Consider the following 10319-nt stretch of genomic DNA (forward strand, 5'->3'; position numbering starts at 1 on the left):
AAAAAAAAAAAAAAAAAAAAAAAGAAATCATGGAAAACTTTCCAAAATGTAAGAAAAAGATAAATAACAGAACACCAAACATTTTTGACCCAAACAAGACTAACCCAAGGCATATAATAGTCAAACTCTCAAAGGTCAATGACAAAGAGAGGATTCTTTCTCTCTTTTAAGGGAAAATCCTAACAGCAGCAAGAAAAAAGAAACAAATAACATAAAAGAACTCTAATTCATCTGACAAGAGACTTCTCAACAGAAATGATATAGGCCAAAAAGGAGTGAGATTACACTTTCAATGTCCTGAGAGAAAAAAATAGATATCCAATAATATTGCACCCAGCAAAGTTATCCTTCAGATATGAAGGAGAGATATTTTCCAGACAAACAAAAGCTGAGAGAATTCACCACCACCAGATTCATCTTACAAGAAATGCTAAAGGTAGTTACTAATTCTGAAAGAAAAAAATACTAACGTGAATAAAGAAAACATTTGAAGGTATAAAGGTCATAGGTAAAATTAAGTATATGGACAAATCCAGAATAATCTAATATCGTAACTGTGTATTCATATACATATAAATACTTATAACCCTAGAATAAATCCAAAAGTTAAATCAATTAAAATAATAATACCTACAGAACTTGATAAGAGATAGGCAATATAAAATAAGTAAATTGAGACAATATAAAGTCAAAATGGGTGTTGGGGGAGTGGGGTTAAAGTATCGAGGGTGTTTTTCCTTGTTTGCTCCTATTTTTTGTGTGTGACCAAATATAAATTATAATCTCTTTAAAATAATGTGTTATACCTATGAAATGTTTTTTGTAAGCCTCATGATAACCACAATACAAAAACCAACAATAGATTCACTAAAAATAACAAGTTATCAATTAAAACATACTAGCAGAGAAAATAACTACAAAGAAAGACAGTAAGAAAAGGAAGAAAAGAAAAACAAAGAAAGAGAGGAGTTACAAAACAATCAGAAAATAAGCAAGAAAATGGCACTAGTGAGTCCTGCCTTTTCAATAATAACACTGAATGTAAATGGACTCAATTCTATAATTAGAAGGCATAGAGTGGCTGAATGAAGAAACAAGACCCAACTATATGCTGCCTATAAGAAACCCACTTCACCTATACAGACAAAAATCAAAGATTGCAAAGAGACAAAGAAAATCACTATATAATGACAAAGGGGTCCATTTAGCAAAAGGATGTAACAATTACAAATATCTACGCATTCAACACTGGAGCTTCCAAGTATATAAAACAAACAGTATCTCTGAATGTAGAGATAGACTGCAACACAGTAATAGTAGCAATTCACCACATCAGCAGAACAAAGAAAAAAAAATCATCTCATGACAAAATGAGAAAAGTCATTTCAGTATATTCAGAAAACATTTTTTTTTTTTTGAGACAGAGTCTCGCTCTGTTTCCCAGGCTGGAGTTCAGTGGCATAATCTCAGTTCGCTGCAATCTCCACCTCCCAGGTTCAAGTGATTCTCCTGCCTTCGCCTCCTGAGTAGTGGAATTACAGGCATCCATCACCATGCCTGGCTAATTTTTGTATTTTTAGTAGGGACAGGGTTTCACCATGTTGTCCAGGCTGGTCTTGAACTTCTGACCCCAGGTGATCCACCTGCCTCAGTCTCCCAAAGTGCTAGGATTACAGGCATGAGCCACTGTTCCTGGCCCAGAAAACATATTTGATAAAACAAAAATCAAAAAAATTATAAAAACTCATCAGATTTATTCATAGGATTCTAAATTGTGAAAAAGGAAAGGACTTAGAATATTCAAGGCAGTCTTAGAAAAGAGTAATAAAGTTGGGGAATTTACACTATTAGACTTCAAGACTTATTCTAAAGCACAGTAATCAAAACTTTACTGGATGGTACTGGGATAAAGATCAACAAACAAGTCAACAGAATAGAGAACCCCAACATAGATGCATACCATGGTCATTTAGTTCTTGACAAGGTGCCAAAGGAACCCAACAGGAAAAGAAAAGTCTTTAAGAAATACTTCTGGAACAACTAGGTATCTCTCTACAGAAACAAATGAACCTCTACCCTTGCCTCACACCATACACAAAAATTAATTCAAATGGAGCATAGACCTAAACAGAAGTTTTATAAAAGTCTCCAGATGAAAAAAAAAAATCGTTGTGAATTTGGCAGAGACAGAAGTTTCTTAGGATATAGAAAACAATAAATTATAAATAAAAGCTCATAAAAATAAAAAATTTGGCCGGGCGTGGTGGATCAAGCCTGTAATCCCAGCACTGTGGGAGGCCGAGGCGGGTGGATCATGAGGTCAAGAGATCGAGATCATCCTGGTCAACACGGTGAAACCCTGTCTCTACTAAAAATACAAAAAATTAGCTGAGCATGGTGGCGCGTGCCTGTAATCCCAGCTACTCAGGAGGCTGAGGCAGGAGAATTGCCTGAACCCAGGAGGCGGAGGTTGTGGTGAGCCGAGATCACGTCATTGCACTTCAACCTGGGTAACAAGAGCGAAAACTCTGTCTCAAAAAAAAAAAATAGGTAAAACATTTTGATAGACACATTACAAATTAATATATATGAATGACCAACAAGCACATTAAAAAAGTACTTAACATCATTAGTTATTAGGGAAATACAAATTAAAGCCACAGTGAAAACCACTACCCATCTACCAGAACAACTAAAAATAAAAACCTTGAAACACCAAATATGACCAGGATTCAGAACAACCTGAACTTTTATGCATTGCTGGTGGGAATGTAAAATTGTATAGTTACTTTGAAAAAGGTCTACCTATGTCTTAGGAAACTGAATATACATATACTCTGAAACCTAGTTATTACATTCTTGGTATTTGCTCAAAAGAAATTAAAAAAAAATGTCCACAAAAAGACTTGTACAAAAATGTTTGGAGACACTCTATTTATGATAGCCCTGAACTGAAAACAGTTCAGATGTACATTGGTATGAAAAAATGTGGCATATTTATAAGGTAGTACAAACTAATATTAGATAAAATAGCATGAATAAAAATCTCAAAAATGCTATTTTGGTGAAAGAAGTCTAACACAAAAGAAACATACTTTATAATTCCAATTTATGAAGTCAGATCCTTGTAAAACAGGCAGAACTAATCTATGATCTTATATTAGTCAGGGTTTTCCAGAGGAACAGAACTAATAGAGAGAGAGAGTATGTGTGTGTGAGTGTGTGTGTGTGTGTGTGTGTGTGTGTGTGTGTGTGAGTTTATTAGAAAGAAATGGCTCACACGATTACAAGGCCAAGTCCCGTGACGGGCCATCTCCAAGCTGGGGAAGAGAGAAGCTGGTAGTGGCTCAGTCCAAGTCCAAGTCCAAAAGCCTCAAACCAGTAAAGCTGACAGTGCAGTCTTTGGTCTGTGGCCAAAGGCTTGAAAGCCCCTGGAAAACCAATGGTGCAAGTCCCAAAGTCCAAAGGCCAAAGAACCTGGAGTCTGATGTTCAACAGCAGGAGGAGCAGAAGGAAGCATTCAACCCGGGAGAAAGAAGGCATGCAGAAGACTCAGCAAACCAGCTTATCCCACCTTCTTCTGTCTGCTTGGTTCTAACCACACTGGCAGCCGATTGGATGGTGTCCACCTACATTGAGGGTGGATCTTCCTCTCCCAGTCCACTGACTCAAATTTCAATCTCCTCTAGCAACACACTCACAGACACACCCAGAAACAGTGCTTTACCAGCTATCCTTCAATCCAATCAAGTTGACACCTAATATTAATCATCACAGATACCAAAACAAAAATTAAAAAATCAGACAGTGGATGCATCTAGAGGATAAAGGATCCAGGATTGACTAGGAAGGGTTATTTGTGGAGTTGCCAGACAAAATGCAAGATGCCCAGTTAAACTTGAATTTCAGATAAACAATGAGTTTTTTTTTTAAGACAGTCTCACTCTGTTGTCCAGGCAAGAATACAGTGTTGTGATCATAGCTCACTGCAGCCTCAAACTCCTGGGCTCCAGTGATCCTCCCACCTCAACCACCCAAGTAGTTACAACTACAAGTGTGCACCACCACAAATGGCTAATATATATATATATATATTTTTTAATAGAGACCAAGCCTTGCTATATTGCCCAGGCTGGTCTCAAACTCCTAACCTGAAGCAATCCTCCCACCATCATGGCCTCCCAAACTGCTAAGATTACAAGTGTGAGCCATCATGTCCAGCTTGGCAACAAATGATTTTTTTAGGACAAGAATTTCCCATGCAATAGCAGGAGCATACTTATTTTAAAAAAAAAAGCCATTTATCTTAAATTCAAATTTAACTGGGCATCTTATTATTATTTTTCCTTCTGAATTTGGCAATTCTAGGCATGAGGAAATTTCTAGAGTGATGATAATGTTTTCTATATTATAGGGGTTGAGTTTACATAGGTATATATATTTGTAAAAATGTATCTAATGTTACATTCAAAATGTATATATTTAATTGTACATAAACGTTATCTAAAAAAACTACAAACAAATAGTGAACTCCAGTTAATGATATACATGCTGCAGTGCTACTTGTAGTGATGTCTACAACTTGCTTTGAAATGCCTTAAAAAGGTAAGATGGATTAGTGGATGCACAGAGGAATGGATGAAAGGAGAGATAAGTGATAGGCAAATATCACAGAATGGTAACGAGAATCTACATAGTAGATATATGGCCGCTCACTGTAAAATTTTTCAACTTTACTGTTTAAAAATTTTCACAGTAAAATGTTGGGGAAAATTCAAGGGGAAAAGTTTCATGATAAATAGTGTGATACCAATTTGTAAAATGTAGATAAATATACACAAAGAACAACCAAAGTGAAATGCATTACAATGGTAACAGTTGCTATCCAAAAAATCAATAACAACAAAAAACCAGAAACCTCGCAGAATCCCAGACAGCAAAAGTGTGCATAATCTTCTTGAAAATTAGGCAGCTGAAACTTGTGTAAGAGGTTGCTTTTAAAACCTGAAGTGCAAACTATACTACAAGGCTACAGTAATCAAACCAGCACGGTACTGCTCCCAAAACAGAGAGATCAATGGAACAGAACAGAGGCCTCGAAGGCAACACAACATATCTACAACCATCCAATCTTTGACAAACCTGACAAAAACAAGCAATGGGGAAAGGATTCCCTGTTTAATAAATGGTGTTGGGAAAACTGGCTAGCCATGTGCAGAAAGCAGAAACTGGATCACTTCCTGACACCTTACACTCAAATTAACTCCAGATGGATTAAAGGCTTAAGCATAAGACCTAACACCATAAAAATCCTAGAAGAAAATCTAGGCAAAGCCATTCAGGACATAGGCATAGGCAAGGACTTCATGACCAAAACACCAAAAGCATTGGCAACAAAAGCCAAAATAGACAAATGGGACCTAGTCAAACTCCACAGCTTCTGCACAGCAAAAGAAACAGTCATTAGAGTGAATCGGCAACCAACAGAATGGGAAAAAATTTTTGCAGTCTACCCATTTAACAAAGGGCTAATATCCAGAATTTACAAAGAACTAAAACAGATTTGCAAGAAAAAGACAAACAAGCCCATTCAAAAGTGGGCGAAGGATATCAACACTTTACAAAAGAAGACATACATGGGGCCAACAAACATATGAAAAAATGTTCATCATCACTGGTCATTAGAGAAATGCACACCAAAACTACATTGAGATACCATCTCATGCCAGTTAGCATGGTGATCATTAAAAAATCTGGAGGCAACAGATGCTGGAGAGCATGTGGAGAAATAGGAACACTTTTACACTGTTGGTAGGAGTGTAAATTAGTTCAACCATTGTGGAAGACAGTGTGGCGATTCCTCAAGAACCTAGAAATAGAAATTCCATTTGACCCAGCAATCCCATTACTGGGTATATATCCAAAGGATTATAAATCATTCTATTATAAGGACACATGCACACGAATGTTCATTGCAGCACTGGTTACAATAGCAAAGACCAGGTCTTTGCTATTGTAATAGCAAATGCCCATCGATGATAGACTGGACAGGGAAAATGTGGCACATATACACCATGGAATATTATGCAGCCATCAAAAACAATGAGTTTGTGTCCTTTGTAGGGACATGGATGAATCTGGAAACCATCATTCTCAGCAAACCAACACGAACAGAAAATCAAACGCCGTACGTTCTCACTCATAGGCGGGTGTTGAACAATGAGAACACATGGACACAGGGAGGGGAGCATCACACATTGGGGTCTGTTGAGGGGAAACAGGGGAGGGACAGCAGGGGGTGGGGAGCTGGGGAGAGATAGCAAGGGGAGAAATGCCAGATAGAGGTGATGGGGAGGAAGGCAGCAAATCACACTGCCATGTGTGTACCTATGCAACAATCTTGCATGTTCTTCACATGTACCCCAAAACCTAAAATGCAATAAAAATAAACTTTAAAAAAAAAGTTGGAACTTGCCCTACCATCAGCATCACGTTAACAGAAACAAATTCCCCTGCCCATGCGAACTATCCACAAACAAGACAAGAAAAAGTCCCAACTAGCAAAGCACGTGGATGAGCACCAACTTAATGAGGCCCATCATTTTTGAGCGGAGACCCTCTGAGCAACCTGGTGAAGAAAGCAGGGCACAACTTGCCCCCAGGAGGCTTGGGAGAACCTCTCCTGATGGACACACGATAGAGCGTTTCAGTGACAGCACTTCAGAAGGGAGTAACTTTCCAGCGCTGTCACTGAGGGGTGACTGGAGACAGACCCATGCCACAGGAACAACACAAAGACCACCACAGCCTAAAGCAGGCCTTGAGTTCATTATCTGCTGAGCAAGAAGGCAAGGGCCCCATTTCATTGAGAAAGTTCAGGACGGCTGTCTGAACTGAAGGTGAATGGGACAGAGACACTGTGGAAAAGAGGAGGTTTTGTCCAAATTTCTGATTGGCTCAAAAAGCCAATTATAAACTTTTTCTTGGATGGTTTGCTCTTCAGACTTAGCCTTCGAAAAGCACAGTTCTCAGAAAGGTCATGGATGGATATGATCTGTGGGACATGGCCCTGGCAACCTGGTGTCTGTGCCTCCTCTCATCTAGGTGAAATTTGTCTCTGGCACCCACTTTGGTTAAGAACGAGGAGCCCTGGGGCCCCATTGACCGGCAGCATGGCTCTGCGCCTGTCACGCAGCTCTCTTAGACTCACTGCCTCTCCTGGCTGCAGATGCAGCTCTCCTGGCTGCAGGGAGGAAATGACTACATGAAAGCAGATAGGTAATTTTGTTAGCATGTAGCTATGATATTTTCTAAACAGGAAAACTAAGGCATTGAGCCCCAAGCCCAGTCAGCTAGATGCTACGTGATTAAAATGCTGCTGATGGCCTGACCAACATGGTGAAACCCCGTCTCTACTAAAAATACAAAAATTAGCTGGGTGCAGTGGCGGACACCTGTAATCCCAGCTACTCAGGAGGTTGAGGCTGGAGAATCACTTGAATCCGGAAGGCAGAGCTTGCAGTGAGTCAAGATCACGCCACTGCACTCCTGCCTGAGTGACAGAGGGAGACTCCACCTCAAAAATTTTAAAAATGCTGCTGAATAGGGGGAAAAAGGCAAATTGGAAAGAGCTAACCAAAAGCTAATAGTTTCTAAATCTGGGTGGTACAATTGCAGGTGATTTTTAATTTCTTCTTTTCTTTAATGGTTTCTATATTATTGTTTTCTGTATTGGTGTTCTCCAAATTTTCTACTATGTGTTTGATATAGTTTGGATGTGTTTCTGCCCAAGTCCAATTGAAATGTAATTCCCATGTTGGAGGTGGGGCCTGGTGGGGGGGACTGGATGGGAGTGGCTTTCCATTAACAGTTTAGCACCATCCCTTTAGTGCTGTCCTTATGATAGTGAGTTCTCGTGAGAACTGGTTGTTTAAAAGTATGTAGCATCTCCCTACAGCAACTCCTGCTTTTGCCATGAGACGTGCCTGCACCCATTCACCTTCTGTTATGATTGGAAGCTTTCTGAGACCTCCCCAGAAATAGAAGCCACTATTTTTCCTGTACAGCCTGCAGAATCATGAGCCAATTAAACTTCCTTGCTTTATAAATTAACCAGTCTTGAGTATTTACAGCAATGCAAGAACAGCCTAATGCAGTGTGGCTTTAAAGTCATATATATATATATATATATATATATATATATATATGATTTCATATAGGGGTTGTGTGGCTAGGTCATGCTAAATATGTGAAATTGTTTTTCCCACCAAAGGAGTCGGTCAGGATGGCTGAATGTTTATTTCAGAAGCAGCGGGTCAATGCCATTCTGAAAAGTGAGTATGCTGTTCTAAAACACATGGGGACAGGTTACATCAAATAAAAGAGGAGAGGGGAGAGAAAGAGAACATCCTCTGATAGTAATCCATGCCCACTAACAACCTTCATCAAAGGCTGAACTGACCTAAAAGATGCTCCAGCATTTACCCAGGGCCCCCAGGGGGAATCTGGCCTTTCCAACAGGCATTGGCAGGTGGCAGGAGAAGCCTCTGGCACGCAGCTGGGACTCTGCATTCAGTGGAAGCCTGATTGAAACCCCTGGAATTAAAGAGGATTAGACAAGTCTCCAGACAGAGGACTTTGGCCTCAGAAGCCCTCAGAAGGGCAAGGCAGGCTGGCAGCAACCTGGGCAGGTGTTTGCCCAGAAAAGCAGGCAGCTGAGGTAGTGCGGCCAGGGACTCTGCCCGAAGTCAGGCTGGGGGCGTGGACGCAGTGCAGGGAGAGAGCCAGCTCACAGTGGTCTGCAGGTGGAGGGATCTGCAAACACGGAAGGAAACTATCAAGAGAAGCCAGAGTCCCCAGGAGCAGATTGATGGGGGACTGTCAGAGCAGACAGAGGAAAACAGTAAAGGAGTGAAGGTTTGAGTAGAGAGAGAAAGCTTGTCCTTACAGGTGAAGTGGTTCAGAGACAGGCAGCCTAACGTACAGGATCTTACTCTTAGGGGCCTGGGCTTAAACCCCTCTTGCCAGTAACCCACTTCTAGTTTCACTCATGGGGTTCCTGAACATCTATGGGCCAAGGAACAGGACAGTGAATGTGCCCGAGGAGGAGTGAGGGTGGGTGTCGGGAGGGAGCCATATGTCCCCAGTAGGGCCTTGGCGTTCCTTTCCTCATGTTCAGGCTGATGGTGGTGATGCGGGACAGGTGAGCTCCAAAACTGGGGCTTGGCCCTGGACAGCTTCTGGCTTTGCCTAGGAAAGAGTTAAGGGTGACCTGGTTGTGTTAGCAATCTTTTATTGACCGGTACTGCTCCTTGCAGAGCAGGGCTGAACTAGTAAGCAGTGCACCTAGAATTGGCAGTGTGTAAGGACTTTGGCAACTATATTTACACTCTCAAAAAGCCCACTTTTAATCATATGCAAATCAAGGGGCGGGTCAATGCAAATTGAGGGGGCAGTTTATTGAGACCTTTCTAGGAAAAGGGCAGTAACTTTTAGGTTGTTGCCATGGAAAGGAGTGGTCATTTCCAAGTTGTTGCCATGGCATTTGTAAACTCATGGCACTGGGTGGGAGGGTCTAATGCAAATGAGCAATGAGGTCAGCTAGCAAGCGTTTTGTCACCATCTGCTGGTTTTGTTGTTTTTTTTTTTTTAACTTTATCCTGTTTGGACTGGATACTGTTTCGGTTAGCAGGGTTGTGACTAGAAAACAAGCATTCTGTTTCAGGAGGAGGCCTGACTGTGAAGGCTTATCAACCTAGTCTCTGAATCCAAGTGGAATCATATGGGACCCCCCCCACCATCAATAGGGCCAGGTAGTAGGTGGCTCATAGATGGGTCTAAGTGGTCTGATGACCTCACAGCCGACCCAATAAATACCACCCTCATGTTTATTCCACCATTGTAAATAAGTAGGCTCCTATTTCAGCAACAGAGTTACACTTCACACACATTATACAACACATGCATGTGTACGTGAGGCCATTGGAGAATATTTCATTTTCAGAGGGCACCAATGCCGGATATTTGGTCAGAACAAATAATTGCATGTGGAGCTGTTCCCTCAACCTTTTCCCTTTCATGTCTTTCAACCCCACCAGGCAAATCGAGCTGATGAGCATTGCCCTGATCCCCCTGGAGTAACACTGAGAGCTGATTATCTGCGCAGGCTGCTAGAAGGCAGTCACTGAAACACCACAGCTGCAATGGTGGTAACAATTGCTGTTCAAGTAATAGGTAACAGTGCCAGGTGTTGCTCTAAGCTCTTGACAAATAGTAACTCATTTAACCAGCAGTAGCTGATACGGTATTTTATAAGCAAC

The sequence above is a fragment of the Cebus imitator genome, unplaced genomic scaffold (assembly GCF_001604975.1).
Source record: "Cebus imitator isolate Cc_AM_T3 unplaced genomic scaffold, Cebus_imitator-1.0 Scaffold545, whole genome shotgun sequence".
Taxonomy (NCBI): domain Eukaryota; kingdom Metazoa; phylum Chordata; class Mammalia; order Primates; family Cebidae; genus Cebus; species Cebus imitator.